Source organism: Thalassophryne amazonica, chromosome 9, assembly GCF_902500255.1.
Source record: "Thalassophryne amazonica chromosome 9, fThaAma1.1, whole genome shotgun sequence".
Taxonomy (NCBI): domain Eukaryota; kingdom Metazoa; phylum Chordata; class Actinopteri; order Batrachoidiformes; family Batrachoididae; genus Thalassophryne; species Thalassophryne amazonica.
The window spans coordinates 18,029,034-18,053,760 of record NC_047111.1 but is presented as its reverse complement, the minus strand read 5'-3'; the positions used below and the strand labels follow the sequence as shown (position 1 = coordinate 18,053,760).

Below are 24,727 nucleotides of genomic sequence, written 5' to 3'. Positions count from 1 at the left end.
GAAACGAACTTGATCAATTCAAAGTTTAGCCACTGACCAATTTCATTGTATATTTAGATCCATTCAGATGTCCATGTATCAATGTTGCATCTTTTACTTTAAAAACATTTTCGGTTTGTGTCAGTTAATTGTCGCACCCTTCATCTCATGACTTTGTTCTCCATAATTAGCAGCAGATTCTGAGCTTTACAAACGGGTCCTTAAAAATTAAAAAAAATTTTACCAACACTTTTTTTTTCTTCAAATCACAATACAACTGTCTGGGAACCATGACCTTATCTTGGAGAGGTTTGTCTCCCGCTATGAACCTGAGAGCTGTGTTGTCTGAAGACTTCATGCTCCTGGTAGGGTCTCCCATGGCAAACTGGTCTCAGTCGAGCGGCCAGACAGTTCACTTTGACACCATGACAAGTCCAGAAAGGCCTGGGGCCAGGCCTGAATGGAGGGCACTTCGATGAGCACCTGGTGGCTGGGCTTGCCGTGGAGCGCAGTTGGGCACAGCCCAAAAAGGCAACATGGACTTTCCATCTCCACCCTGTGGGTTAACCACTGGTGTTGGGTGCAGTGTCCAAGCGGTGGCAGTGAAAGTCGAGGGCCTTAACGGACCAGACCCGGGTAGCAGAGGCTAGCTCTGGGGACATGGAACATCACTGTGGGGGAAGGAGCCAGAGCTTGTGTGGGAGGTGGAGCATTACCAGTTAGATCTGGTGGGCCTCGGATCCGGAACCACTACCCTTGATAGGGGTTGGACCTTAATCTTCTCTGGAGTTGCCCAGGGTGTGAAGCGCCAGGCAGGTGTGGGAATACTCAGGAGACCCCAGCTAAGCGCCGCTATGTTCAAGTTTACCCCGGTAGATGAGAGGGTCGCTTCCCTGCGCCATCAGGTGGCAGGAGGGAAAACTGACTTTGTGCGTATGCACCAAACATCAGTTTGGAGTATTCTGCCTTCTTGGAGTCCTGTCCTGTATGGGGCTCCGGTGGGTGACTCCATTGTTCAGCTGGGGGACTTCAACGCACATGTGGACAATTACAGAGACACATGGAGAGGTATGATTTGGAGGAATGGCCTCCTGGATCTAAACCCGAGCGGCCGTTTGTTATTGGACTTCTGTGCTAGTCACGGACTGTCCATAATGAACACCATGTTCAAACATAAGGATGTTCATAAGGTGCCAAAGCACTCTAGGCTGAAGGTCAATGATCGATTTTGTGATCCTATCATCTGATCTGAGCCCGCATGTTCTGGACACTAGGTTGAAGAGAGGGGCAGAGCTGTCAACTGATCATCTGGTGGTGAACTGGATCAGAGGGTGGAGAGGACTCTGGACAGACCTGGTAAGCCCAAACAGATAGTGCAGATGAACTGGGAACATCTAGAGGAGCCCTTGTCTGACAGATCTTCAACTCACACGTCCGGCAACGTTTTTCTAGCATCCCTGTGGAGGTTGGGAGCATTGAACCAGAATGGGCAATGTTCAAAGCTTCCATTGCTGAAGCTGCAGCAGGGAGCTGTGGCCTGAACGTCTTAGGTGCCTCAAGAAGTGGCCCTCGAACACCATGGTGGACACCGGTGATCAGGGAAGCTGTCCGACTGAAGGAGGAGTCCTTCCGGGATATGTTATCTCGGACAATTCTGGAGGCAGTTGCAAGGTACCTACAGGCCTGAAGGGCAGCGGCCTCTGCTATGCGGGAGGCAAAGCAGGAGGTGTGGGAGGAGTTCAGAGTAACCATCATGGAGGACTTTCGGTCAGCACTAAGATGCTGTTGGAGGAGTGTGAGGCACCTAAGGAGGGGAAAATGAGGAACAATCCAAGCTGTCTACAGTAAGGATGGGACTCTGTTGACCTCAACTGAGGATGTAATCTGGCGCTGGAAGGAACACTTTGAGGAACTCCTGCATCAGACTGGAGCGCCCTCTATAGTAGGGGCAGAGCTGGAAGCTGATGGAGGATTATCATCAGTTTCCCTGGTGGAAGTCACTGAGGTAGTCAAACAACTCCTCAGTGGCAAGGCCCCAGGGGTTGATGAGATCCATCTAAAAATACTGAAGGCTCTGGGTGTGGAGATATATATATATATATACTCAACAAAAATATAAACGCAACACTTTTGGTTTTGCTCCCATTTTGTATGAGATGAACTCAAAGATCTAAAACTTTTTCCATATACACAATATCACCATTTCTCTCAAATATTGTTCACAAACCAGTCTAAATCTGTGATAGTGAGCACTTCTCCTTTGCTGAGATAATCCATCCCACCTCACAGGTGTGCCATATCAAGATGCTGATTAGACACCATGATTAGTGCACAGGTGTGCCTTAGACTGCCCACAATAAAAGGCCACTCTGAAAGGTGCAGTTTTATCACACAGCACAATGCCACAGATGTCGCAAGATTTGAAGGAGCGTGCAATTGGCATGCTGACAGCAGGAATGTCAACCAGAACTGTTGCTCGTGTATTGAATGTTCATTTCTCTACCATAAGCCGTCTCCAAAGGCGTTTCAGAGAATTTGGCAGTACATCCAACCAGCCTCACAACCGCAGACCACGTGTAACCACACCAGCCCAGGACCTCCACATCCAGCATGTTCACCTCCAAGATCGTCTGAGACCAGCCACTCGGACAGCTGCTGGAACAATCGGTTTGCATAACCAAAGAATTTCTGCACAAACTGTCAGAAACTGTCTCAGGGAAGCTCATCTGCATGCTCGTCGTCCTCATTGGGGTCTCGACCTGACTCCAGTTCGTCATCGTAACCGACTTGGCCTCTACTGGTAGTTGGCTCTCACTGCGGTATTGTATCACTTCCTGTTCCGGAGCACAGCGGTGTTTTTCTGTATCTGTTAGCTGTTTAATCTGCGCAGTTAGATTGATCTAGTTATCTAGATTACGATTTGTTTCCCAGTGTAATCTTTACGTGCCTTAACTAAAGCACTCCTTCTGCTGAATCACCTCTAAATTATTTACACATTATTCACTTTGCGTGTTTTTAGGAATCCGCTAGCTTAGCGTAGCTACTAGCTCTTAGCCGATTTAGCATGGCGGCTTCTCCTGTCTCTCCCGCACTTTTCTGCTCTGGGTGTGAAATGTTTAGTTATTCCTCGGCCTCCTTTAGCAGTAATGGTACTTGTAATAAGTGTAGCTTATTCGTAGCTTTGGAGGCCAGGCTGGGCGAATTGGAGACTCGGCTCCGCACCGTGGAAAATTCTACAGCTAGCCAGGCCCCTGTAGTCGGTGCGGACCAAGGTAGCTTAGCCGCCGTTAGTTACCCCCTGGCAGATCCTGAGCAGCCGGGAAAGCAGGCCGACTGGGTGACTGTGAGGAGGAAGCGTAGCCCTAAACAGAAGCCCCGTGTACACCGCCAACCCGTTCACATCTCTAACCGTTTTTTCCCACTCGACGACACACCCGCCGAGGATCAAACTCTGGTTATTGGCGACTCTGTTTTGAGAAATGTGAAGTTAGCGACACCAGCAACCATAGTCAATTGTCTTCCGGGGGCCAGAGCAGGCGACATTGAAGGAAATTTGAAACTGCTGGCTAAGGCTAAGCGTAAATTTGGTAAGATTGTAATTCACGTCGGCAGTAATGACACCCGGTTACGCCAATCGGAGGTCACTAAAATTAACATTAAATCGGTGTGTAACTTTGCAAAAACAATGTCGGACTCTGTAGTTTTCTCTGGGCCCCTCCCCAATCGGACCGGGAGTGACATGTTTAGCCGCATGTTCTCCTTGAATTGCTGGCTGTCTGAGTGGTGTCCAAAAAATGAGGTGGGCTTCATAGATAATTGGCAAAGCTTCTGGGGAAAACCTGGTCTTGTTAGGAGAGACGGCATCCATCCCACTTTGGATGGAGCAGCTCTCGTTTCTAGAAATCTGGCCAATTTTCTTAAATCCTCCAAACCGTGACTATCCAGGGTTGGGACCAGGAAGCAGAGTTGTAGTCTTACACACCTCTCTGCAGCTTCTCTCCCCCTGCCATCCCCTCATTACCCCATCCCCGTAGAGACGGTGCCTGCTCCCAGACTACCAATAACCAGCAAAAATCTATTTAAGCATAAAAATTCAAAAAGAAAAAATAATATAGCACCTTCAACTGCACCACAGACTAAAACAGTTAAATGTGGTCTATTAAACATTAGGTCTCTCTCTTCTAAGTCCCTGTTGGTAAATGATATAATAATTGATCAACATATTGATTTATTCTGCCTTACAGAAACCTGGTTACAGCAGGATGAATATGTTAGTTTAAATGAGTCAACACCCCCGAGTCACACTAACTGTCAGAATGCTCGTAGCACGGGCCGGGGTGGAGGATTAGCAGCAATCTTCCATTCCAGCTTATTAATTAATCCTGCAGCTAAACTGCAGGATTGTCTTACAGACATAAAGACATGGATGACCTCTAATTTCCTGCTTTTAAACTCAGATAAAACTGAAGTTATTGTACTTGGCCCCACAAATCTTAGAAACATGGTGTCTAACCAGATCCTTACTCTGGATGGCATTACCCTGACCTCTAGTAATACTGTGAGAAATCTTGGAGTCATTTTTGATCAGGATATGTCATTCAAAGTGCATATTAAACAAATATGTAGGACTGCTTTTTTGCATTTACGCAATATCTCTAAAATCAGAAAGGTCTTGTCTCAGAGTGATGCTGAAAAACTAATTCATGCATTTATTTCCTCTAGGCTGGACTATTGTAATTCATTATTATCAGGTTGTCCTAAAAGTTCCCTAAAAAGCCTTCAGTTAATTCAAAATGCTGCAGCTAGGGTACTGACGGGGACTAGAAGGAGAGAGCATATCTCACCCATATTGGCCTCTCTTCATTGGCTTCCTGTTAATTCTAGAATAGAATTTAAAATTCTTCTTCTTACTTATAAGGTTTTGAATAATCAGGTCCCATCTTATCTTAGGGACCTCGTAGTACCATATTACCCCAATAGAGCGCTTCGCTCTCAGACTGCAGGCTTACTTGTAGTTCCTAGGGTTTGTAAGAGTAGAATGGGAGGCAGAGCCTTCAGCTTTCAGGCTCCTCTCCTGTGGAACCAGCTCCCAATTCAGATCAGGGAGACAGACACCCTCTCTACTTTTAAGATTAGGCTTAAAACTTTCCTTTTTGCTAAAGCTTATAGTTAGGGCTGGATCAGGTGACCCTGAACCATCCCTTAGTTATGCTGCTATAGACGTAGACTGCTGGGGGGTTCCCATGATGCACTGTTTCTTTTTCTTTTTGCTCTGTATGCACCACTCTGCATTTAATCATTAGTGATCGATCTCTGCTCCCCTCCACAGCATGTCTTTTTCCTGGTTCTCTCCCTCAGCCCCAACCAGTCCCAGCAGAAGACTGCCCCTCCCTGAGCCTGGTTCTGCTGGAGGTTTCTTCCTGTTAAAAGGGAGTTTTTCCTTCCCACTGTAGCCAAGTGCTTGCTCACAGGGGGTCGTTTTGACCGTTGGGGTTTTACATAATTATTGTATGGCCTTGCCTTACAATATAAAGCGCCTTGGGGCAACTGTTTGTTGTGATTTGGCGCTATATAAAAAAAATTGATTGATTGATATTGATTTATTCTGCCTTACAGAAACCTGGTTACAGCAGGATGAATATGTTAGTTTAAATGAGTCAACACCCCCGAGTCACACTAACTGTCAGAATGCTCGTAGCACGGGCCGGGGTGGAGGATTAGCAGCAATCTTCCATTCCAGCTTATTAATTAATCCAAAACCCAGACAGAGCTTTAATTCATTTGAAAGCTTGTCTCTTAGTCTTGTCCATCCAAATTGGAAGTCCCAAAAACCAGTTTTATTTGTTATTATCTATCGTCCACCTGGTCGTTACTGTGAGTTTCTCTGTGAATTTTCAGACCTTTTGTCTGACTTAGTGCTTAGCTCAGATAAGATAATTATAGTGGGCGATTTTAACATCCACACAGATGCTGAGAATGACAGCCTCAACACTGCATTTAATCTATTATTAGACTCTATTGGCTTTGCTCAAAAAGTAAATGAGTCCACCCACCACTTTAATCATATCTTAGATCTTGTTCTGACTTATGGTATGGAAATAGAAGACTTAACAGTATTCCCTGAAAACTCCCTTCTGTCTGATCATTTCTTAATAACATTTACATTTACTCTGATGGACTACCCAGCAGTGGGGAATAAGTTTCATTACACTAGAAGTCTTTCAGAAAGCGCTGTAACTAGGTTTAAGGATATGATTCCTTCTTTATGTTCTCTAATGCCATATAACAACACAGTGCAGAGTAGCTACCTAAACTCTGTAAGGGAGATAGAGTATCTCGTCAATAGTTTTACATCCTCATTGAAGACAACTTTGGATGCTGTAGCTCCTCTGAAAAAGAGAGCTTTAAATCAGAAGTGTCTGACTCCGTGGTATAACTCACAAACTCGTAGCTTAAAGCAGATAACCCGTAAGTTGGAGAGGAAATGGCGTCTCACTAATTTAGAAGATCTTCACTTAGCCTGGAAAAAGAGTCTGTTGCTCTATAAAAAAGCCCTCCGTAAAGCTAGGACATCTTTCTACTCATCACTAATTGAAGAAAATAAGAACAACCCCAGGTTTCTTTTCAGCACTGTAGCCAGGCTGACAAAGAGTCAGAGCTCTATTGAGCTGAGTATTCCATTAACTTTAACTAGTAATGACTTCATGACTTTCTTTGCTAACAAAATTTTAACTATTAGAGAAAAAATTACTCATAACCATCCCAAAGACGTATCGTTATCTTTGGCTGCTTTCAGTGATGCCGGTATTTGGTTAGACTCTTTCTCTCCGATTGTTCTGTCTGAGTTATTCTCATTAGTTACTTCATCCAAACCATCAACATGTTTATTAGACCCCATTCCTACCAGGCTGCTCAAGGAAGCCCTACCATTATTTAATGCTTCGATCTTAAATATGATCAATCTATCTTTGTTAGTTGGCTATGTACCACAGGCTTTTAAGGTGGCAGTAATTAAACCATTACTTAAAAAGCCATCACTTGACCCAGCTATCTTAGCTAATTATAGGCCAATCTCCAACCTTCCTTTTCTCTCAAAAATTCTTGAAAGGGTAGTTGTAAAACAGCTAACTGATCATCTGCAGAGGAATGGTCTATTTGAAGAGTTTCAGTCAGGTTTTAGAATTCATCATAGTACAGAAACAGCATTAGTGAAGGTTACAAATGATCTTCTTATGGCCTCGGACAGTGGACTCATCTCTGTGCTTGTTCTGTTAGACCTCAGTGCTGCTTTTGATACTGTTGACCATAAAATTTTATTACAGAGATTAGAGCATGCCATAGGTATTAAAGGCACTGCGCTGCGGTGGTTTGAATCATATTTGTCTAATAGATTACAATTTGTTCATGTAAATGGGGAATCTTCTTCACAGACTAAAGTTAATTATGGAGTTCCACAAGGTTCTGTGCTAGGACCAATTTTATTTACTTTATACATGCTTCCCTTAGGCAGTATTATTAGACGGTATTGCTTAAATTTTCATTGTTACGCAGATGATACCCAGCTTTATCTATCCATGAAGCCAGAGGACACACACCAATTAGCTAAACTGCAGGATTGTCTTACAGACATAAAGACATGGATGACCTCTAATTTCCTGCTTTTAAACTCAGATAAAACTGAAGTTATTGTACTTGGCCCCACGAATCTTAGAAACATGGTGTCTAACCAGATCCTTACTCTGGATGGCATTACCCTGACCTCTAGTAATACTGTGAGAAATCTTGGAGTCATTTTTGATCAGGATATGTCATTCAAAGCGCATATTAAACAAATATGTAGGACTGCTTTTTTGCATTTACGCAATATCTCTAAAATCAGAAAGGTCTTGTCTCAGAGTGATGCTGAAAAACTAATTCATGCATTTATTTCCTCTAGGCTGGACTATTGTAATTCATTATTATCAGGTTGTCCTAAAAGTTCCCTAAAAAGCCTTCAGTTAATTCAAAATGCTGCAGCTAGAGTACTGACGGGGACTAGAAGGAGAGAGCATATCTCACCCATATTGGCCTCTCTTCATTGGCTTCCTGTTAATTCTAGAATAGAATTTAAAATTCTTCTTCTTACTTATAAGGTTTTGAATAATCAGGTCCCATCTTATCTTAGGGACCTCGTAGTACCATATCACCCCAATAGAGCGCTTCGCTCTCAGACTGCAGGCTTACTTGTAGTTCCTAGGGTTTGTAAGAGTAGAATGGGAGGCAGAGCCTTCAGCTTTCAGGCTCCTCTCCTGTGGAACCAGCTCCCAATTCAGATCAGGGAGACAGACACCCTCTCTACTTTTAAGATTAGGCTTAAAACTTTCCTTTTTGCTAAAGCTTATAGTTAGGGCTGGATCAGGTGACCCTGAACCATCCCTTAGTTATGCTGCTATAGACGTAGACTGCTGGGGGGTTCCCATGATGCACTGTTTCTTTCTCTTTTTGCTCTGTATGCACCACTCTGCATTTAATCATTAGTGATCGATCTCTGCTCCCCTCCACAGCATGTCTTTTTCTTGGTTCTCTCCCTCAGCCCCAACCAGTCCCAGCAGAAGACTGCCCCTCCCTGAGTCTGGTTCTGCTGGAGGTTTCTTCCTGTTAAAAGGGAGTTTTTCCTTCCCACTGTAGCCAAGTGCTTGCTCACAGGGGGTCGTTTTGACCGTTGGGGTTTTACATAATTATTGTATGGCCTTGCCTTACAATATAAAGCGCCTTGGGGCAACTGTTTGTTGTGATTTGGCGCTATATAAAAAAATTGATTGATTGATTGATTGATTGACTTGAGTGGGCAAATGCTCACATTCGCTGGCGTTTGGCACGTTGGAGAGGTGTTCTCTTCACGGATGATGCGAAGGAGATGTGTTGCACTGCATGAGGCAAATGGTGGTCACACCAGATACTGACTGGTATCCCCCCCAATAAAACAAAACTGCACCTTTCAGAGTGGCCTTTTATTGTGGACAGTCTAAGGCACACCTGTGCACTAATCATGGTGTCTAATCAGCATCTTGATATGGCACACCTGTGAGGTGGGATGGATTATCTCAGCAAAGGAGAAGTGCTCACTATCACAGATTTAGACTGGTTTGTGCACAGTATTTGAGGGAAATGGTGATATTGTGTATGTAGAAAAAGTTTTAGATCGTTGAGTTAATCTCATATAAAATGGGAGCAAAACCAAAAGTGTTGCGTTTATATTTTTGTTGAGTATATATATAGTCCACTGGTAAAGTCTACTCCAGGGTGCTGGAAAGCAGGGTTCGGCCAGTAGTTGAACCTCTGATTGAAGAGGAACAATATGACCGACCATTTCTTTACTCTCACATCCTAGAGGGTGCCTGGGAGTATGCCCATCCAGTCTACATGTGTTTTGTAGACTTGGAGAAGGCGTATGATCGGGTACCCCGGGAGATACTGTGGGAGGTGCTGCGGGAGTATGGAGTGAGGGGGTCCCTTCTCAGGGCCATCCAATCTCTGTATTCACAAAGCAAGAGCTGTGTTTGGGTGCTCGGCAGTAAGTTGGACTCATTTCCGGTGGAGGTTGGCCTCCGCCAGGGCTGCGCCTTGTCACCAAACCTGTTTGTGATATTCATGGACAGGATATCAAGGCGGCATCGGGGGAAGGAGGATTTCCAGTTTTGTGGGCTCAGGGTGTCATTACTGCTTTTTGCAGATGATGTGGTCCTGTTGGCTTCATCGGCCTGTGACCTCCAACGCTCACTGAATCGGTTCACAGCTGAGTGTAAAGCGGCTGAGATGAGGATCAGCACCTCTAAATCTGAGGCCATGGTTCTCAGCAGGAAACCGATGGATAGCCTACTCCAGGTAGGGAATGACGTCTTGCCCCAAGTGAATGGGTTCAAGAACCTCGGGGTCTTGTTCACGAGTGAGGGGACAATGGAGCACGAGACTGGCTAGAGAATCGGTGCAACGGGGGGGTATTGCATTCACTCTGCCGTACTGTTATGACGAAAAGGGAGCTGACCCAAAAGGCAAAGCTCTCAATCTACTGGTCAATTTTCATTCCTACTCTCACCTATGGTCGTGAGGGTTGGGTCATGACCAAAAGAACTATACATCACAGGTACAAGTGGCCAAAATGGGCTTCCTCGGGAGGGTGGCAGGTGTCTCCCTTAGAGATAAGGTGAGAAGTTCGGTCACCCATGGGGAGCTCGGAGTAGAGCCGCTGCTCCTTCGCTTTAAGAGGAGCGAGCTGAGGTGGTTGGGGCATCTGGTAAGGATTCCCCCTGGTGCCTCCCTAGGGAGGTGTTCCAGGCACGTCCATCTGGGAGGAGACCCTGGGGAAGACCCAGGACAAGGTGGAGAGATTATATCTTCACCCTGGCCTGGGAATGCCTTGAGATCCACCAGTCAGAGGTGGTCAATGTGGCAACAGAAAGGGAAGTCTGGGTTCCCCTGCTGGAGCTGTTGCTCCTGCGACCCGATCCTGGATAAGCAGTTGAAGATGACTTATGACGACGATACAACTTACTGTTACAATCAGTATTTGGCATACAAGGTCTATTATTAGAAAACTATCCGACCTTTTTATTTTTTGCAAAAAACATATGGATTTGAATCACGTGTGATTGCATCAGCCAAGCTTGAATCTTCGTGCGTTTTTTTCATGCCTGTCGGTTGCGTCATTCGCCTGTGAGCAGGCTTTGTGTGAGCAGTGGTCCACCCTCTCAGATTTTTATTGCGAATAAAATGTCTGAATGATTTGGAGCTTTGCTGCATCAGATTTTTCCAGAAACTGTGAGAGACCTCCAGGTGGACACCATTCGGAAAATTCAGATGGCTTTCAGGGACGATTTTATGGGGATTACACAATTTCAATTTATTAATTTATATAGCGCCAACTCACGACAGTCGCCCCAAGGCGCTTCACATAATTCACAACAACACAAATTAATCTAAAATCAAAATTAAAAGCAAACACAAACAGATTAAAAAATTAATGATGACAGTCTAAAAAAAGTGGGTCTTCAGCAGTGATGCCGGTAACGCGTTACTTAGCAACGCATTACTAAGTAACGCGTTCTAATCTAACAACTTTTTTTTGTAACGAGTAATCTAACGTGTTAATCTTTCCAAATCAGTAATCAGATTAAAGTTACTTCTCCAAGTCACTGCGTTACTATTATTTTTGCATTGTGGGTCGATAGCAGCGTTAAACTTGGTCCGTGGGGAGGAGGTCAGGGTTCGACTGAACTGCCCACTTTAAGCGAGCTGTGAGCTTTTCATCAGCTACGACTCGTCCTCACCTCTTAAAGCGCGGTGAAAACAGCACACCTGCACTGAGCTTTACAAAGACATTTTTATGCTTTATTTTTCTCCTTTATTTAGAATTCTGAGCTGAGCCGCTCCGTATCGTCTCGTTAAAAACAGCTGATCCTCCGCGACGCGTCAACAACTAACACTATTTTCCACTCAAATGCACCTAAACTCTCTTTCTGAGGACCACATGATGTGAAAACACAATAAAACTTTCTTACCTGTAAATCTGGTCATGTTTTCTGCATAAATAAATGTTATCCATTCTTTGTGCTCAAACGCCAAAGCAGGGCCGAATCCAGATGGAATGAAAATAATAATTTTGACAAGTAAAATGTTTATAGAGAATTTAAATGTTAGAAAAATATTAGAATTTAATAGTTACATTTATAAACAATGTAGGTTAGAAATTGCAAGTTTTACTGTTATGCCGCGTTCACACCGGGCGCGATCAGACGCTACAAATTCGCGTGGGTTGCCAGGCGACGGACGCGCCTCCTTCGCCCGTGTGTCGCTCTGCTTGGGTGGACTTTCGCTGCGAAAATTCGCCCCGGTGCGTCATCAAATAGGAGGAGCTTCCATTCCGCTAGCTGGCTCCAGTTGTCATGGAGCGAGTTGTTGTGGAAAGCTCCCAATATAGAGAGTATCATTATTTGCTGCAGGAGCTGTGTCTGGGTGACAGCCGCTTTCAGTGGTCCTTCCACCTCTGCGACCCAGTTTGAGGATCAACTGTCCCGTTCACGCGCACACATGTAAACAATTAAAAAAAAAAACTCCGCTGCTTGCTGCAGCTGGCTCTTCCCCCAAAAAACTGTCATAATTGTGTTTAGAAACCAGTCACCATTTGTTTTATTATACATCTGTGTAGTTAATTAATAAAATATTCTCTACAGACGATTTGCTCGCGCGCATGTAAAAAAAAAGAAAAAGGAAAAAGCTCCGCTCCCGCTGCTGCAAGTAGGGCTGCTGCTCGCTCCAAAAACTCTGTCATAATTGTGTTTATAAACCAGTCACCATTTGCTTTATTATACATCTGTGTAGTTAATTAATAAAATATTTTCTACAGACGATTTGCTCGCGCGCATGTAAAAAAAAAAAAAAAAAAAAAAAAAAAAGGAAAAAGCTCCGCTCCCGCTGCTGTAAGTAGGGCTGCTGCTCGCTCCAAAAACTCTGTCATAATTGTGTTTATAAACCAGTCACCATTTGCTTTATTATACAGCTGTGTAGTTAATAAGTAAAATAATCTCCAGAACGATTCGCGCAAAAAGAAACTCCGCTCCCCGCTGCTGTGGTGCTGCTGTTCGCTCCAAAAACTGTCATAATTGTGAAATAAAGGAGAAAAGAGACATAAGTCCTGCTCACAGGCTGCTACCAGATACAGGACATGTTCACATCTTCAGTCAAACTCCAGACATCTCCACGTCACTACATATTCAGTCCCTGATTGGTCATCGCGGCACGACGAGACAAAAAAGTTCAGATTTTTGAACTTGGGGAGGAGGGCAACGCGACGCAAAATATCGCGCCACAAATGCGCAAAACCCTCAAAATCGCTTCACTCGCGTCTATCGCGTCGCGCTGCGCGGTTTGGCGCCAAAACGGATTACATGGCAACCTGTGGCTGCAGTCGCTCGCGTTGCGCCCGGTGTGAACGCAGCTTTACAGTGCTGTCAACAGTTAAATATGAGGTCAAGAAAGATTATTGTACTTTTTATAAAACAAGTATTTATTTTCATTGAAGTCAAGAAAGGGTGACTATAAAGTGAGTTTTGGCAAAACAGGTATCATTGTCATGGGGAAAGTAACTAAAAAAGTAACTAGTAATCTAACCTAGTTACTTTTACAATTGAGTAATCAGTAAAGTAACTAAGTTACTTTTTCAAGGAGTAATCAGTAATTGGATTACTTTATCAAAGTAACTGTGGCAACACTGGTCTTCAGTCTTGATTTAAAAATCTCCACCGTGTCAGACTGCCAAATAACAGCAGGTAGATCGTTTCAAAGAGCCGGACCACGGTAGGAGAAGGCTGTATACCCCACAGGCTTTTTCTTCATCCTTGGAACACACAGAAGCCTTGTGCCCTGCGAACGCAAAGGCCTCGCAGGTACGTAGGGCTTAACCAAGTCCGCCAGGTAGGAAGGTGCCAGTCCATGAACAATTTTATAAACCAACAATAAAACTTTAAAATCCGATCTGGCAGAAACCGGTAGCCAATGAAAGGATGCCAGAATGGGAGTAATGTGGTCAAACCTTCTACTTTGTGTCAAAAGTCTGGCAGCAGCATTCTGTACCAACTGAAGTCTTTGAATGCTAGACTGCGGCAGGCCAGAAAATAAAGCATTACAATAATCCAATCTAGAAGAGACAAACGCATGAATCAAAGTCTCAGCATCAGCCATAGACAGGATGGGGCGAATCTTCGCTATACAACCCCTGGCAAAAATTATGGAATCACCGGCCTCAGAGGATGTTCATTCAGTTGTTTAATTTTGTAGGAAAAAAGCAGATAATAGCCATGACACAAAACTAAAGTCATTTCCAGGGGCGTAGGTTTGCATATGGACCATAGGGACAAGTCACAACCAATATTTTGGGATGGCAAAATAGTCCCTACCAATATTTAGCATTTTTGTTTATATAACAAAATCATTCACTATTTTTTGCGAACTCGATACTATAATTTTAGTCGTCACGTTTTGTGTTTTCGACGTGCCAGAGTGACAGGGTTACCCATGTTGCAATTTCATTAGCTCACGTTCTTCTCACATGGACGTAAACAAAGCGCATCTCGTGGCAGGCAGTGCTTCATTTGTAAAGTGGGAGGTCCCGGAGCGCAGAGGATGGGTGGCTCCGGTGCAGTGTTGCCAGATGTACGATAATTATCGTATTTGTACGATAGTTTTGCCATCTGTACGATCTATAATGGGAAAAAACCCAAATATGTACGATAATTTCAGTTGGTTGCCCAAACACGCATCTCTCTCTGACACCCAAGAATCATTTTGCAGGCGTTGCACTCAGGCGGCATCAAAGACACACCACACACAGGGCTGCTGCAGGCTTTGGGCTGCTGGGACAGTCATTTGAATGAGTTCCCATCCAATCTCTGCAGGACAGGACAGGAAGATTCCCCAACCAACATCTTTTTTTTTTCCGAAACTGTATTTCAACAAATGCAATAACAAACGAACAAAACACAAGAGCAAAGAGATATACAAGAAAAATAAAAAAAAGTTCAAGTTCCTTATGGAGGTGTCAACATTTTTTCTGTGTTCAACAAAATCTGCACAAGTGGCATCGGATGACGACTCATTCTAGTCTGGTAATTAACACATGTTTGTGTTAATTCACAGTCTGTTAGTGCATTTGCTTGTGCATTTGCGTTCTTTTTGTGCCATAGTTTCCCCATTAATATAATTACTGTTTAAAAATGTGACATAAAATTCTTTGTAAATTAAAAAAAAAAACGCTAAAATAGCTACGTTGTATGCGTTTTGTTTGTGTACGATAATTTCTCCCAAAATACGATAATTTTGAGGTTTTGGTACGATAGTTTCATATTTCATATCTGGCAACACTGCTCCGGTGCAGAAAAACAAGAAGGGCGGGGGGGGGAGGGGTTGCGAACAATGCTGTGCGCCACACTTAAAATAAACTGCACACCCACACAAACACGCACGCATACCTTCACAAATGACACTAACATCCTGCCTTTTCCTCAAAAAATACTACATTTATGTTTGCTGTCTGTCTATGTACTTTTCTGTCACTTTTGGGCTCTTTTTCATACTTTTCCCTCGTTTCAAAAGTCACCGAACGCACTTTACTGTAATATATGCAACATATAGCACACTGTTGGAAAGCACAGGTTCTTGGCTTGCTGTCAGTGTTGAAATTTTTCAGAGTGAGGGCTTACATGAGAACTTACGGTAATGAGAATCAGCGGCGCACTAGTGTGAAACTTCCGTGTTTTTCCTCTGTGTTATGACATCACAGGCTTACGTTTACCGTAATACACCATATATATCATTGGAAATCCCTTTTTTTTTTTGGCAAATTAGGTTGCCAGATACCTACAACTGCATTATTGATGAAGAGAATAGATTATACATCTTGTTTGCAAAAACTTTTTTTTTTTTTGTTAGCTCCACAAGTATTTTTTTTGTTGTCTTGTTCTCAGGTGTAGGCCTATAGAATAGATTCGTGATTTTGGGTGCAATTTTGTTATTTAAGCTATTTGTTTGTTTGCCTACACACTTAATATTGTAAATAAAGTGTTAAATTATTCAGCATTATGTCGTCATATGTTATGTATTATGCTGTACTTGTGCGTCTAATGGTATGAGTGGGTCTGCATCAAATCAGATCTGCTCGTTAGTCTGCATCTAAAAAGGAGTGATCACACCTTGGAGAGCTGTTGCACCAAGTGGACTGACATGAATCATGGCTCCAACACGAGAGATGTCAATTGAAACAAAGGAGAGGATTATCAAACTCTTAAAAGAGGGTAAATCATCACGCAATGTTGCAAAAGATGTTTATTGTTCACAGTCAGCTGTGTCTAAACTCTGGACCAAATACAAACAACATGGGAAGGTTGTTAAAGGCAAACATACTGGTAGATCAAGGAAGACATCAAAGCGTCAAGACAGAAAACTTAAAGCAATATGTCTCAAAAATCGAAAATGCACAACAAAACAAATGAGGAACGAATGGGAGGAAACTGAAGTCAACGTCTGTGACCGAACTCTAAGAAACTGCCTAAAGGAAATGGGATTTACATACAGAAAAGCTAAACAAAAGTCATCATTAACACCTAAACAGAAAAAAACAAGGTTACAATGGGCTTAGGAAAAGCAATCATGGACTGTGGATGACTGGATGAAAGTCATATTCAGTGATGAATCTCGAATCTGCATTGGGCAAGGTGATGATGCTGGAACTTTTGTTTGGTGCCGTTCCAATGAGATTTATAAAGATGACTGCCTGAAGAGAACATGTAAATTTCCACAGTCATTGATGATATGGGGCTGCATGTCAGGTAAAGGCACTGGGGAGATGGCTGTCATTACATCATCAATAAATGCACAAGTTTACATTGATATTTTGGACACTTTTCTTATCCCATCAATTGAAAGGATGTTTGGGGATGATGAAATCATTTTTCAAGATGATAATGCATCTTGCCATAGAGCAAAAACTGTGAAAACATTCCTTGCAAAAAGACACATAGGGTCAATGTCATGGCCTGCAAATAGTCCGGATCTTAATCCAATTGAAAATCTTTGGTGGAAGTTGAAGAAAATGGTCCATGACAAGGCTCCAACCTGCAAAGCTGATCTGGCAACAGCAATCAGAGAAAGTTGGAGCCAGATTGATGAAGAGTACTGTTTGTCACTCATTAAGTCATGCCTCAGAGACTGCAAGCTGTTATAAAAGCCAGAGGTGGTGCAACAAAATACCAGTGATGTGTTGGAGCGTTCTTTTGTTTTTCATGATTCCATAATTTTTTCGTCAGAATTGATTGATTCCATATTTTTTTCCCTCTGCTTGGTCTAAAAAAAAGTAACCGTTACTGACTGCCACAATTTTTTTTTCCTGATTTCTTATAGTGTTTCTTAAAGCCAGAAAGTTGCCATTTGAAATGACTTTAGTTTTGTGTCATGTCTGTGATTTGCTTTTTCTCTACAAAATTAAACAACTGAATGAACATCCTCCGAGGCCAGTGATTCCATAATTTTTGCCAGGGGTTGTATTTCTCAGATGAAAGAAAGCAGTCCTCGTAATTTCCCTAATGTGGAGGTTAAAGGACAACGTAGGATCAAAAATTACCCCAAGGTTCCTCACTTTGTCAGTATGACGTATAACACATGAACCTAGGCTACGCGCCAGCTGATCAAATTGATGCCGATGTCTTGCTGGACCAAGAACCATCATTTCAGTCTTATCAGACAGTCTTATCAGAGATCTACACAGATTAAGGAGTGCTCCAGTCGGTTTAAAGACCGCCCACAGCGGCTGAGAGCACGGCGCACTCCGAGCACTGATGGACAGGCTGAAAGCCCACTGAAACAACCAGATCATTTCCAAAGTGAAGGCTTTGTTGATCCGGGACGTCGTCTGACTTCCACAGAAATGGCGGAAGACGTGGACATCAGCACTTTTTCGGCACATTCCGCTGTTACAGGAGTTTTTGTCATGGAAAGAGAAGCGGAGGGATGCGCCATGGAGCCACTCATGGCGCCGGACAGAAGCACCTCCCTGTTGGTCTCACAGGATGGCTTTCAGACGGCTTGCGGTAGCTTTTCAGTCGTGTGACTATCCGAGAAATTGTGGATGAGCTGGACATGCCAGAACATGTCCTGTGAGGCTTCATCACGGCGTTGCTTTGCGCCATGCGGCTCCATCCCGACGCGCGAATTTCTCTGCACGTCTGTCGCAATGTGCAGAAAAAGTGCTGATGTCCACGTCTTCTGCTATTTCTGTGGAAGTCAGACAACGTCCCTGTCGATCAGCGCTCGGAGTGCGCCGCGCTCTCAGCCGCAGTGGGCGGTCTTTAAACCGGCTGGAGCACTCCTTAATCTGTGGAATCCCCATAAAATCGTCCCTGAAAGCCATCTGAACTTTCCGAATGGTGTCCACCTGGAGGTCTCTCAGTTTCTGGAAAAATTTGATGCAGCAAAGCTCCAAATCGTTCAAATATTTTATTCGCAATAAAAATCCGATGAGAGGGGTGGACCACTGCTCACACAAAGCCTGCTCACAGGCGAATGACGCAACCGACAGGCGTGAAAAAACTCACGCATGCGCACGAAGGTTCAAGCTTGGCTGATGCAATCACACGTGATTCAAATCCATATGGTTTTTGCAAAAAATAAAAAGGATCGGATACTTTTCTAACAGACCTCGTATTTACCATTCTCATGTTAGTATTTTTAAAGGTGCTAATTTTGGTGAAAGATTTTTCTTCCACTAGATGTCACATGAGTGTCACGTTTCAGGACATAAATGAAGCTTCCCTTCTCTCCCACTCCTCCCTCTTCCCACACTGAGCACAAAGGGCAGCATCTGGAGGCTTTTGACAGGTTGGACAACTCTCTTGTGTGGGGGGGAAAAGCCAGACGTATGCAGATTCTGTCCCAGCCATGTTGTTGGTTTGAACCATTTTTAGCCACAATATGATTTTTGGCTGTAATTCTGGAACATCCCTATGGGGGGGGGACTCGCAGGTACTAAACACAACACAGAAATCTCACGCACTGTATGTGCACACACAGCCAAACCGAGAACGTAAACTGTACAGAAAAGCTCAGAGCAGAGGGAGTGCTGATTCATTCTCTGCACAGGATGCTGTTAAATTGCTATAACCTTTTAAATTTATTTATTTTTTCTGCTACATTAATGTAGAAAAAGCTGAATGAGAGCATCTTAAAAGTTACTGCATCCAGTTTTTTGTTTGAAGCCAATTATGGAGCTGTATTCTTTGGAGGTTGTGCCCAAAACGTGTCAACCTAAATGTTACAAATAAGGTTTTAGTTACTACCTTTTAATGGACAGGTGTAAAGAGTTACAGCCTAATACTAAAAGCTGCACTGAGGCTTTATGGCAGCAATTAAATTGGGTATAAATTCCCTTATCTTCAGCTGCTTAGCCGAAATCAGGTCACAGGGAAACAGTTCTAGCAGGGGACCCCAGACTGGGTATAAATTTTCAGTTTTAAATAGACGTCAAACTGGACAATGTTTAAGTTGCATTTCAAAATAAAAAAAGTTTGTAGATTTGGATATGAGATCTCTCACACCTTTTCAAATACCCATCAGAAGTCCTGGGCTGGATTTATAAGATACAATCTGAAGATGCATCAGTTCTGCTAAGAATCACATGAAGCTATGACAAGCTCTCCACACTGAGGTCCATAAGTAATTGGATTTTTTTTTTTTCTAGTTTTGTCTGGATACTAACAATGGAAGCATTCAAGATGATTTTTAGCTTGAATTAAAGAGATTTAACAAAAAATATCTCCTTTAAGTAATTGCATAAGTAAATAGGCACTTTTACAGGCCAAGAACACACCCACATTAAACGTGGCTACTTTCGAGAGATGGCGATGGACCGTTTGTCTCCGTTGGTGGTTGAAATCCAGGACTGAAGGACCCCAAATTGGTTGGTGTGGTAGATGCTTTCGGTAGATGTTGCAATTCCATTCTGAACCCCCCCCCCCCCCCCCCCCAAGTTTGTATGCCTATGGATAGTAGTGACTGGGGAGACCAAAGGAGACACTAACAAGCTCTCAAACAGATCAAATAAAATAAAAGAAACAGGTAATTAGTCATTACCAAGAGGACAGTACAACACTAATTATCCATTACGTGGCTCTAGATATGTTGTGGCACCGCCCAGACACTGGAGCAGGACGTTTTCCTGCAGCACTCTTGCGCCCCCTGGCGGCATGTTTGCATAATGTTGACTCCTTTGCAAACAATCCAGAAAGTTTTCCTCATTTTCAGATCATGCACGTGCCAAAAGAAAACAGAACACATTCTCTCTTTTGAGTTGATTTTGCATTTTTATTGAATAAATGATTTTAAAAGGTAATAACAATGTTTAAAACTACATTATCATCGTCCCAGTCACTGCTTACATACTTTAGTTATCCCTCTATATGTAGACTTTTCTTTCCACTTTTCTTTTGCAATTTTTTTTTCAGATTTTTCTTAATTTCTCTCTCTTTTTTTTGAGTCATACTATGTAATAAATGCCCATTTCAAGTCTTGTCACACTAACGGCAATTCAATAGGAAAAGAGGTGGAAGGGTTCTAGCTCTACGGGGCGCAAGGATGGATTTTTTGTTGTTGTTGTTTTGTTTTTTGTTATTACTTTTAAATTCCCAGGTCATATTATTCAATCAACAGTTTCAAGTTCCTAAAGCAGATAAAGATCTCAAAAATAATTAAAAAAAAAAATTAAAATCAAAAAGTAAGGAAAAGTTGGTACGAGAAGTTACACCAGGTAACCCTCCCAGCCCGCGAGGCCACTGCAACACAAAAAAAAGTGACACATCATAGAAAAAAAAACACTAAAATCAGTTTCAAACTAGATCCAAAATATTCTTCTGAAAAGAATTTCCATGTACAAAAAGTCATTTTTTGTTTTTTAGTAAAAGTTTCAAACATGTTTATTGTAGTTCTTAATGTCTTTTTTTTCGTCCCCTCTCTTAATTCGTCAGTGCGATTGTTCACCAGTGCAGCTACTGGGTCCAGAGTAAAGAAAACAGGCTTTTTTCATCTTTAATGGCATAAAAAATAAGGAAAAATCCATCTTTTTATAGAAAGTATAACTGCTGGTCTTTAGGGAAAACACATTTATAAACCCATAAAGCTAGGAGGCACACCATGGGATTTTCATTTTTGTAAAATTATAGCAATAATACTAATAATAAGAACAAAAGTAACAATGTGCAACTGTTTGAACCGTCTCTGACGCCATGTAAGGCTTCACCAACAGATCCAATGACAACTCACTGGAAAAATCAGATTGCTTAATAAAGTCCAGACAGTTGGAAAACAAATAATAAAAAATCTCTCACTCACACGTGCACATAATGAAGATTTTGTCATGTGCAGGAGAGGTTTGTTGTTTTTTTTTTTTTTGTTTGGAAGGACAGGAAGTCAGGACTGTAGAGCAGCATCTGGGCGTGGCCAGTGGCATCTTTGGTTCAGTCAACATACGAAGGGAACGCGAGCTCCGGCATCCCGCCGTCGGAGTAGAAAAACGACCCAAGCAAGGATTGCCGAGCCTGAACTCGAACCCCCCTCGGTATGGAACCAAACGCAATCCGCTACAACAAACTGGAAATGCCGGTTCCACAATCATCCCGTGAGGTATCAATGCTTCCGAAGCTCCCAGCACGCGAACTGAGACGCTTCAACTTCCACGTTTCTGAGTCCGGGCTCCACTTTTCTCTCCGGGGTCAAACTGTTCAGCAGCTGGAGGAAAAGCGAGGCCGCGCTCGATATGAGCAGCGGTGAGAGGACGACTAACAAACCGCCGCTACGACTACGGAACGAAAACATCACATCTTTGACAAACGAGGCCATGACTGTGGGCCACAGTGAAGGAAGGAAGTGAGGGACCCAAAAAAAAAAAAAAAAGAAAAAAAAGGAGGTTCTGTGTGACTTCATGTCCTTCCAAACCTGCAGGGGGTGTCGATTTGCACTAGTAGAAAATTTAACAACAAAGAGACATAAGAAAGAAAGAAAACACCACCTGTTAAACAGATCTGCATATATCAAGGATATTAAAGGTAACATGTAGGATTTTCTCTCGATATATCAATGCTAAACTTTCACAACGACCTTTAACAGTACATTCTGTAGTCCCAACGGCCCGCTGGGCGTCGGGACGGGTTGCGCTTTCCTGTCCGAGGCCAAACGCTCGCTCTGGACTTATAAGGAAAACGAGCTACGCTTTGCTTCCTTCAATATTTCAACAGGCCATTACGCACAGTGTCACAGCAACATAACGAACAGAAAACCTTACATGTAGCATCTTTAAGTATGATATGATCGATGAGTCCGCATGACCAGTCACAAGACGTGACCACCCCAATATGAGGTCTGATAGCACCATATTTTGTCTTTTAAATCTCTTAATGGTTAACAAGAGTGTCTAAAACCATAGATCAAGCATATCATGGATAAAACCATAGGTCTCATACTCAAACCCACATGCAACTACACGCGTCGCATGTGTATACAAAGACATTTATGTCCAAGAGCGTGGTCAATTTGGTTTTGCAGCAGAAAAAAAAAAAATTCAGGTTGTGCTGTATTCAACGGAGCCGGACGCCAAACGGCCGACTGATCCTCTCCGACATGCGTGATGGAAACGTCCTAACAGGCGAAATGCGATTTATACAGTTATACAGTAGTGTTCAGAATAATAGTAGTGCTATGTGACTAAAAAGATTAATCCAGGTTTTGAGTATATTTCTTATTGTTACATGGGAAACAAGGTACCAGTAGATTCTCACAAATCCAACAAGACCAAGCATTCATGATATACACACTCTTAAGGCTATGAAATTGGGCTATTAGTAAAAAAAAAAAAGTAGAAAAGGGGGGTTTTCACAATAATAGTAGTGTGGCATTCAGTCAGTGAGTTTGTCAATTTTGTGGAACAAACAGGTGTGAATCAGGTGTCCCCTATTTAAGGATGAAGCCAGCACCTGTTGAACATGCTTTTCTCTTTGAAAGCCTGAGGAAAATGGGATGTTCAAGACATTGTTCAGAAGAACAGCGTAGTTTGATTAAAAAGTTGATTGGAGAGGGGAAAACTTATACGCAGGTGCAAAAAATTATAGGCTGTTCATTTACAATGATCTCCAATGCTTTAAGACGGACAAAAAACCAGAGACGCGTGGAAGAAAATGGAAAACCATCAAAATGGATAGAAGAATAACCAGAATGGCAAAGGCTCAACCATTGATCAGCTCCAGGATGATCAAAGACATTCTGGAGTTACCTGAAAGTGCTGTGACAGTTAGAAGACACCTGTGTGAAGCTAATTTATTTGCAAGATTCCCCCGCAAAGTCCCTCTGTTAAATAAAAGACGTGCAGAAGAGGTCACAATTTGACAAAGAACACATCAACTGGCCTAAAGAGAAATGGAGGAATATTTTGTGGACTGATGAGAGTAAAATTGTTCTTTTTGGGTCCAACGGCCGCAGACAGTTTGTGAGACGACCCCCAAACTCTGAATTCAAGCCACAGTTCACAGTGAAGACAGTGAAGCATGGTGGTGCAAGCGTCATGATATGGGCATGTTTCTCCTACTATGGTGTTGGGCCTATATATCGCATACCAGGTATCATGGATCAGTTTGGATATGTCAAAATACTTGAAGAGATCATATTGCCTTATGCTGAAGAGGACATGCCCTTGAAATGGGTGTTTCAACAAGACAATGACCCCAAGCACACTAGTAAACAAGCAAAATCTTGGTTCCAAACCAACAAAATTAATGCCTCGCAGATGTGAAGAAACCATGAAAAAATGTGGTTATACAACTAAATACTAGTTTAGTGATTCACAGGATTGCTAAAAAAGCAGTTTGAACATAATAGTTTTGAGTTTGTAGCGTCAACAGCAGATGCTACTATTATTGTGAACACCCCCTTTTCTTTTTTTTACTAATAGCCCAATTTCAAAGCCTTAAGAGTGTGTATATCATGAATGCTTGGTCTTGTTGGATTTGTGAGAATCTACTGGTACCTTGTTTCCCATGTAACAATAAGAAATATACTCAAAACCTGGATTAATCTTTTTAGTCACATAGCACTACTATTATTCTGAACACTACTGTACATGACATGTATTTGTACATAATGATTGATGGAGATCAGAGACCTACAGGGGGCGCCGCATGCCTAACGACATTTGAGTGACGCGGAGATGTGAGCCGGAAAGCACAAACAGCGGAACAGTCAGCGCGCCATCTACAGCTCCACCGTTTATTAAATCATTCATTTTAAGGCAACACAACTTAAATTCGGCTTATTTCGGGTGACTGTGGATGGAGTGCCAGAAGCCCTTTACATTTTGCATAAATTAAAAAAAAAAAAAAAAAAACTGTCAGTTAGTAAAGGCTGTTACAACGATCAAGTTGGACAAGTAACAAGAACCTCTCAAAAAAAAATTCCAGTTGCGCGAAACTAAAACCAAACCCTGACCACCGGATCGCGTGTCAATCCGCAGACATTCCAGCGTTACGTGGGTGCGACTCACGTTAAGTAACATTTGGAAGAGACATGGCTTCTGAGGCCCTCGCAAAGCCCTGGCTATTACTCGTAGACCTGAACTGTACAACACCCCCCGCTTAAAATCAAGTCCAACAGCTGAGAAAACAGGATGGGGGGAACAAAATCTTGCTGCGCTGCTGACATGTGGATCTCAGGGATAGAAGGGGGCAGCAGCCTTGCGGTTCAACGAATGAGTCCACATGGCAACTATTTCAGTTTCTCAACAAAAAGCACAAACACGGAACACCACCAACGTGTCAACATTCTTCACTCGCACCGTCAAAATGATTCAATTTAATCTGAAAAGCAAGACAACGGAAAGTCCAACAGGTTCAGGTGGAAGTCGGCACTCAGATAATACAAAGAGTTACTAGCTAAACGGCGCTCAACGCGACAGCTTCCCGCCAAACAACCGAGCGGTGATACCAAGGGTGAAAACAGAACGGTTTATGGCTTAAAAAGTGTTTACATCACATGCCTTTAAACTCAGAAATCACCAGACAGGAACTTTAAACCAGAGCGCTTGCTCGCCTCGTACAAGACGTGCACACAAATCAGGTCAACGCCGTATGATTATCATCAAACAAACATGGCTTCCTCAGCAGTGTGGAACAAAAGAAGTTTTAGCACA

The 24,727-nt window shown here is 42.8% G+C and overlaps 1 long non-coding RNA gene across 1 annotated transcript; it reads left to right on the top strand.

Annotated features, from left to right (window-relative positions):
* The first annotated feature begins 1,592 nt into the window (after positions 1–1,592).
* On the top strand, positions 1,593–21,426 carry LOC117516845. The gene is made up of 3 exons (XR_004562553.1): positions 1,593–1,602; positions 14,516–14,529; positions 21,078–21,426. It is a non-coding gene; the product is annotated as an uncharacterized LOC117516845 (long non-coding RNA).
* The last annotated feature ends 3,301 nt before the right edge of the window (positions 21,427–24,727 follow it).